Source organism: Crocodylus siamensis, chromosome 5, assembly GCF_052110815.1.
Source record: "Crocodylus siamensis isolate JL-2025a chromosome 5, ASM5211081v1, whole genome shotgun sequence".
In the NCBI taxonomy this organism is placed as follows: Eukaryota; Metazoa; Chordata; order Crocodylia; family Crocodylidae; genus Crocodylus; species Crocodylus siamensis.
In genome coordinates this window covers 58,215,157-58,222,493 of record NC_143399.1, presented here as the reverse complement: position 1 = coordinate 58,222,493, position 7,337 = coordinate 58,215,157, and the positions used below count along the sequence as shown (strand labels likewise).

Below are 7,337 nucleotides of genomic sequence, written 5' to 3'. Positions count from 1 at the left end.
CCATACACTCAGCATTCAGCCTATGAGCTAACCCTCCCTGCTCCCCCCACCCAGCGTCTGTCCTTACGCTACCTTCCCACTCCTGCTCGGCGTCCAGCCACTGGGGGGTACTTAGACTAAAAAAGGTTGAAAACCCCTGCTCTACCACATATACACAAAGACTCCAGACCAATGGCTCTCAACCTTTTTAAACTCAAGGCACAACTTCATAACTTTTATGAATTTAGTGACACCCCCTGCAGATGCCACTAACTTTTCCCAGCACAAAGGAGACATGACCCTTCCCTGCCAATTTTTTTTCTTGATGCATGAAGCCCAGGGGGTGTCCCTTGCCTTCAGGGAAGCACATGAATAGGGACAGCACTGGTGGTGGTGTTGCTGGTTTAGACTCTGGGGTGGGCTAGCAGCATGGTGGCCTCTTCCATCAGGCTGTGCTCCAGTGGCACACTCCCTTCTGTTGCAGCTCTGCACAGTATCTCACAGAAACATAGTGTGGCACTTCTACATGGCAGTAGATGTGAAGCAACACTTAAAATAACCTCATGACATGCAGCAGAGAATTACTGCTTTAGTGCAAGAGAAAACTAGGTTACATGCCCATATGAGGTGTGACAGGTGCCTTAATTAGAGAAGCTCTCAGAGTTGCTGTAGCTAAAGCACCTCCTCTCCCCCACCACTCCCAGAACATGTGTATAAATGCCCTTTGGTTTCCCTTTTCTGTGATTTTTCAAATTCTACTGCTTCAGTATTTTTATGAGATGTGAGGACCAGAACTTTACACCGAATTCAAGAAATGGATGCACCATGGACGTATGTAATGGCATCATGATGATCTTCATTTTGTTTTCAATTTCATTTTCAATAATGGTAAACATGTTATTGATTTCTTTGGTTGCTACAAAACACTGAGCTGCTGTGTTTTTAAACAGGTCTCTGCAAAGACTTTTCCTGAGCCATAACAGCTGCTTTAGAACCCAGCATTGCGTAAATATAGTTGAGGTTATTTTTCCCCCCCAGGAGCATTACTTTACATTTGTCAACACTGAAATTTGTGCGCCATATTTTTGCCAACTCACGCAGCTTGGTAAGATTTTTCTTCAGGTCCTCTCCATTAGCTTGGGATTTGACTACCCAGAATAATTTGGCATCATCCACAAACTTGGGAATTTCACTGGGCATCCCTATTTCCAGGTCATTGATAAAAAAGTTGAACAAAATGGGACCCAGCCCAGATCCCTGTAGACCCCTACTTTGGATCTGCCTCCATCCTGAAAAATGACCATTTAGCTCTACCCTTTGCTTTTGATGTTTTAATCAGTTCTCTGTCTACAAGAAATCCTTCCCTCCAATCCTGTAGCAACACAGTTTTTTTTAAAAGCTTGAGTAAAGGACCTTGTTGAATGCCTTTTTGAAAATGCAACTATATTGTCAACTGTATCTCCATCCAAATGTTGTGGTTACTGTTGCAGTATAGGCTGAGATTTCAAAGCTTAACTATTCCCTATAATGCCCTTTACTCCCTAACTTACATGTCTCATGTTATATTTACCATTACAAGAAAAGCAAGACATTTAGATTAGAACATGCAACTGAGTACAATACATATAATAATACATAGACAAACCTACAAGTCAGTAAAAATATAATAAGCAGATTATCGATCAGTGAGGTAGGTGGGGAATGACCAGACCAGAAGCTGGCACCGCCTTGTGCACTGAAGATGCCCAAGGTGCAGAGCTACCATATTACACTTCTCTTAGTGATTGTAACATGCAAACCTCTTACCAAGTGAAGAAAGCTGCTATTTGTCGGGGAAAACCGAAGGATCGGGCCCCAAGGTCATGGTGGGCCGGGGTGGCAATTAGATACGGACAGGTGGGATTAGCGGCGTAGAGTCTGGAGTTAGGGACTCGGAGCAGATTGAGAAAGAACAGGTGAATTTATTTGACTTACGCTTCAGGTGTAGGCAGAAAGGTCTTCAGTTACAGTTTGGAACACAAACAAACAATTAACAACAAAGGGGTCTGTTGGCCCACGAGGTTCAGTCCGAAGACCTAGTCCCAGGGCTGGTCAACAGCTCATAAATGGGGATCACAAATAATAAAACGAACTGTAACACGGTGATGATGAACCGCGTGACGCCAGTCCACAGCAATGGACGAATCGGTTGGTCAAATGAGAAAGCCGAGATCAGGAGCCAGAAGGTGATGCAGTGGAGACGTCAGTTGGAGGGATGAGCAGAGTCGTAGTTGGTGAGGAAAGCCGAGGTCGATGATCCAGAACCGGGTTAAACAAAGTCCAGAGGGTGATCCGAAATCGTAAGCCGTTAATCAGTTCAAAAGGTAAGTCAGGAGCCAGATGAACGTAGTCAAAACTGTAATACAATGAGCACTAAGCCACCGAAGGAGGAGATCAATAGGCCCTGAAGCCTGACTCAGAGAACAGTCCCTGCAGCAGCAGCCTCTGTCTCTAGTCCACGCGATCTCCCCCCGAGGGAGGGGCTCACAGAACTCTTATATCAATTTGGTAGCCAATCAACGTGCTCTCCGCAGAGAAATTTCTAGTCCGATTACCTCATGTCAGGTTCTGACTGAGCATGCTCTCAGTCAGGAGCTGACACAGTCTGAGCATGCGTCTGTGGGGAAAGTAGGTCAGCAATGATTGACAGCTCCGCAGGTCACCCAGGGGGCAAGGACTGGGTGAGCCTTGGAAATTTACACTCACAGCTTCAAACTGCGCATGTCAGTTTAACCTCTTCTGTACTGGCAGCACATACTCAAAAAATTTCCATGACATGCCCCCTTGCTGTCAGCACAGAAGCTAGAAGGCCGAATTATACCTCCTCCCCCTCGGTGTTGTCGTCGTTCCGAAACTTATCGGGAGAGGGAACGACGGAATACACGTGTACAAACAAAGCTGAAACCTTACGTGTCAGAACCTTAGAAATACAACTAACAATAAGAACGATAACTAGGAACACGAATAGAAATGATAACAAGGGTGTTAACAAATTCGTTAGCCATGACGACACATTAAAGCCTAACCAATTGAATATTCTAGACAGCCATCCTTGGCCTATTCCCGCAATGGAATTGACCTCCTCTGCAATTTTTCGGATTTTGATGATTTGACCTTGTAGTGGGACGCTGACATTAGGGATGGCTATGCAGCACATATCGTGGGACAGATTCAAATGCTGGCGCAGTCCTCCCTGCTGGATGAGGAGTGCATCTAGTGCCAATCAGTTCTGCATAGTCATGCGCGACACTGCTTGTAGCTGTTGGTCTACGAGGTCAAAACCCGTGGCCGTATGATTTGCGAGTAACTCGACCTGCTCAGAAAGTTGGGCTAATGCTATCCGGGCTTTGGCGATCGCGAGTCCCCAGAAAAAGAGACCCTCAAAACCCCAAGTGAGTCCCTGGGCAACTTTTTCCCCACTCGTTAAAGAACTCCACACTGGAGTAGGAGATCTTTTATCTCAGTGTGACACGAGGGGACTCTGCGGGTGTGCCGTGGAGGCCTGTAGGGGTGGACAAAATAAAATCGAACTTAAGAAACACTGTACACCTGATAACGTAGCTGGTAGGGTGGTGTACAATCGCCCGTCCGAGCATGCCCATACCAGTCCCAAAGGTGCCGGTGTACTCAATTCCAAGCACCTACCTGGGACAGGAAAAGCATGCCTAGTCCGTTCTGGGGGGCCGGATTGTCTAATGGGTTGTTCCACACCATGGCACATAGCACTTGCTAACACTGCTCGTAATATGGGGTAATAAAAACTAAACCATGAATTGTTTCCCCTGGGGCCTGGCTGAGTTAGATCAATGTTTAATGATTCGTTCCACACCACCAAGGGAGTAGGCTTTACGAGGGGTGAGAGGACGACCTCAGGGTCGGAAGTTTCCTTTCCCCTGGGAACGAGGGTGAGGTGCCAAGGTGGGGTAATCGAGCGGGGGTCCCACTTTAATGACATGTCTGGTCGAGACCAATCCTCACCCTGGGGGTTGATCCCCCATGGTATAGTGGAACAAGCACATGGAGCTTCCCTTTCCCAGCACTCCTCACGAGGTGGTCGAGTGATTAGCGAGAGAGTGGTGAGGTTAAATCCACGGGGCCAAGTGTAACTAGTCAGAATATAGCCTCCTCCCATCAAGGGGACAGAGATATTGATAACATTTTCCCTACTCTCTGAGACCTTGAAAAACCATGTTTCGATGTCAAACGGTACTGAATATGGGATGAGAACCGAATCCTCAACGGACAGAGGGATTTTAAGACACGCGGTCAATCCCTTACCATTCTCGTCGTCTCCCGTGGCATCAGCCCACATCGACAACAAGTACAGAACAGAATTTTGAGACTGGTCAGATTCTGAGATCGATACCGTAGATACAAAAGTAACATATTTACAACACATCAAAACCCAGAGTACTCCAAAGTCCTTTTGTCTTCTTGGCATCTTTGCAGCCTTGTTTTTCCGATTTGAATTGTCACTCTAATTTCCAGGCTCCCCTCAAATCCTCTGAGGAATGATCCGATAACCTGAAATGACAAACATAAACAAAACAACAGAACGTGTCCTTTTTATCTATAGACCTATCTCTCCTGTACCTTCCAGCACTTAATAAGAGACAAACAGTTGCCCCCTTGCTGGGAGGACAGGAGCTGTGACGTTAAGCGGTATCGTTAGTATTGTTAACGTCCTGTGGTAGAATCGATTCTGTATTAGCGCATCTCGATAGCCAGTTGTGGTGGGTGAGTATTGTCCGTCCGCTATCTGTAAGGGTGACTAAGTAGGTGTTCGGATATCGCTCCGCGGATTGTATTACGCCTTGCAAAACTTTGGGATGGCGATGGTTATGGTCTGGAAGGGAGACCCACACTAGCTCGTTTTCCACAAATTTCTTCTCCCATGGTTCGACTGGTTTTTCCGTAGATTGTTCCCACAAGGGTTTGGTCGCATTCAGATTAATTAGGATCTTATGATTACGGACTGTCCAATTTCGGTAACTCCCATTTCCCGTTACTCGGAGCGCTTCTTTATAAAGTCCTATGGCCCGTTCCACAACCCCATTGGACTGGGGATGGTAAGGAAGATGATGATGCCATGTGATGTTATATGACCTAGCGAATTTTTCGACGGTGTTCAACGTAAAAGGCGGCCCACCATCCGATTGTATTGTGGTGGGAACTTGCCACATCGTGAAGACGGCGGTTAAGGCTGTAGTAACTGCTGCGGTGTGGGACTTCCGAAGGGGTACGACGGTCATTAGCCGAGAGCCAAGATCGACAACGAGTAGCCCCTTATTTGGGACTGAGGCTCCGGGTAATGGCCCAAATAGGTCGACTTGCCAGGTTTGACCTGGTTTGAAAGTTTCTTTTGCGAGGGCTCCTTGCGTGCTTTTTGTCGGATGTACTTTCTCCTTTGCACAGGCTGCGCAGGCTTGGACTACGGGCCTCCAGTCACAATGTAGGCCATACTGTGGCTTCTCTGCTATGGTCTCACGCCATCGGGAGTAGCACGCCTTGGGGCCTGGATGACTCCATCGCTCGTGCAGCCAAGTGAGGTAGGGGTCAATACAAATGGGTTCGCTCGTCTCGTCTAGGGTGAATACTTCATCATTAGTTACTAGTCGTGGCCTGGGTTTGCTCGTATCATCTAGGGGGAATACTTCATCATTAGGTACTAGTCGTGGCGTGGGTTCGCTCGTATCGTCTAGGGGGAACACTTCATCATTAGGTACTGGTCGTAGCAACTCATCGATTGTGGCGTGTACCGGGTCGGTGTCATTCCTATGGGAACGCGTGTGGCGGACTAGTGGTAGGATCGTGAACTGCGACAGCAGTCGGTATGTGTCTTCCCAAATGTCAAGGTGTTCAGTCAGTTTAGTCGTGCCAGTTATGATCTCGTAGATGTAATGAGACTCAATAGCGATGATTGGGACTGGGAGAGTTGCGTCGTGGTTTTCTAAGCAGTGCTGTGTAACTGCATGGAATCCCAGGAGTTCATTACATTGGGCTGACTCACAGCCGGGTTGGATATAGTGTATGCAGCATGGATGACAATAAAAACCATACTTCCCACCTTCACGGGTGGAACCATCCGATGCCATCCAAGCCGGCTGGGTTGTTCCGTATAATGTGAGGTGTAGTGTTGTCTCAATGATCGGGGGCGGCGGTAGATCCTCGTATTTCCATGCATTCCAATGGTATAAGTGATTTAATACTAAAGCACTCCATGTGGCTGGTTCTCCATGGAAACATGGATCGGGTCGGTCGTGAGCTAGGCGAGGTATCAAAGTTGCTCCTATTGCCTGCAATCGTCCTTGCCCGATAGCGAGTGGTTCTGCCAGCTGAGCGGCTAGGAGGGTTTTGCCTATGGCACCATATCGATGCTGGTTTGTGCGGATGGTACGATGAGCGAGAAATACTAAGTTTCCATCTGTATTCTTTACCGTGGTGAAAATGTGCTCTGTTGTAAATCCCACCGTGACAGTTAATGGCGAATCAAAATCAATCGCGTGAAGATTCGTTCCCCGAGTAGATATTACCAGGTTGTGCAATGCTTTATCATCCTTTGAGGTCCAGGGGGTTTGGCGCCTGGATTTCTCTCGAATTTGCCTCTGAATCCGAGCTATAACTGGGAGATGATCAGGAGTGATGAAATGTCGGACCCAATTCAATCTTCCCAGTAGGGATTGAAAGTCTACCTTGTTTGATAATTCTTTGTTTTTCCATAAATCAAAGGAGAGATCATCATGGGCCACGCCTTTACGGAGGTCACAAGTAAAGGTAGTCCCTAAGAATGTGATCTCACTCATCGGGTGCAGTTGAGATTTTTCTTTATTTACGATCCATCCTTCAGTAGTTAAATGTTGGATGAGATCGGTTGTGGCTTGGGTTACTGTGGTTGTGTTCCTGCCCATGATGGCGATGTCATCGAGGTAAGTCCAGATTTGGATGGACTTTGCGATTTCATTGCTTTTGGTGAATCTGTCAAGGGTGTCATTCATAGCACTGGTGGCTAAGGCTGGAGCATTTCGATAGCCCTGCGGACATACGTTCCAGTGAAACATTTTCCCTCTGATGCACATGTTGAGGATACCCTCAGAGTCATTGATAGGTATGGAATAGAACATGTTCTTTACATCTATAGTCGTGCCCACCCAGTCATGGGCTTGATAATTGGTCATCTCATATAGGTTCTGTGGCAGCATACTCGATGAAGGTTGGGTCAGTGCTACACAACGTCTATTAACCTCACGATAATTCACAACGAGACGTACGGCGTTAGGTCTTCCAGGCTTTGGTATCCCCCAACCCGGGGAAAGGTAAGT

At 47.1% G+C, this 7,337-nt stretch overlaps 1 pseudogene; it reads right to left on the bottom strand.

The window, feature by feature from the left end:
- Nucleotides 1–3,241: 3,241 nt before the first annotated feature.
- Nucleotides 3,242–4,330, bottom strand: LOC149864143 (uncharacterized; annotated as a pseudogene).
- Nucleotides 4,331–7,337: the final 3,007 nt, after the last annotated feature.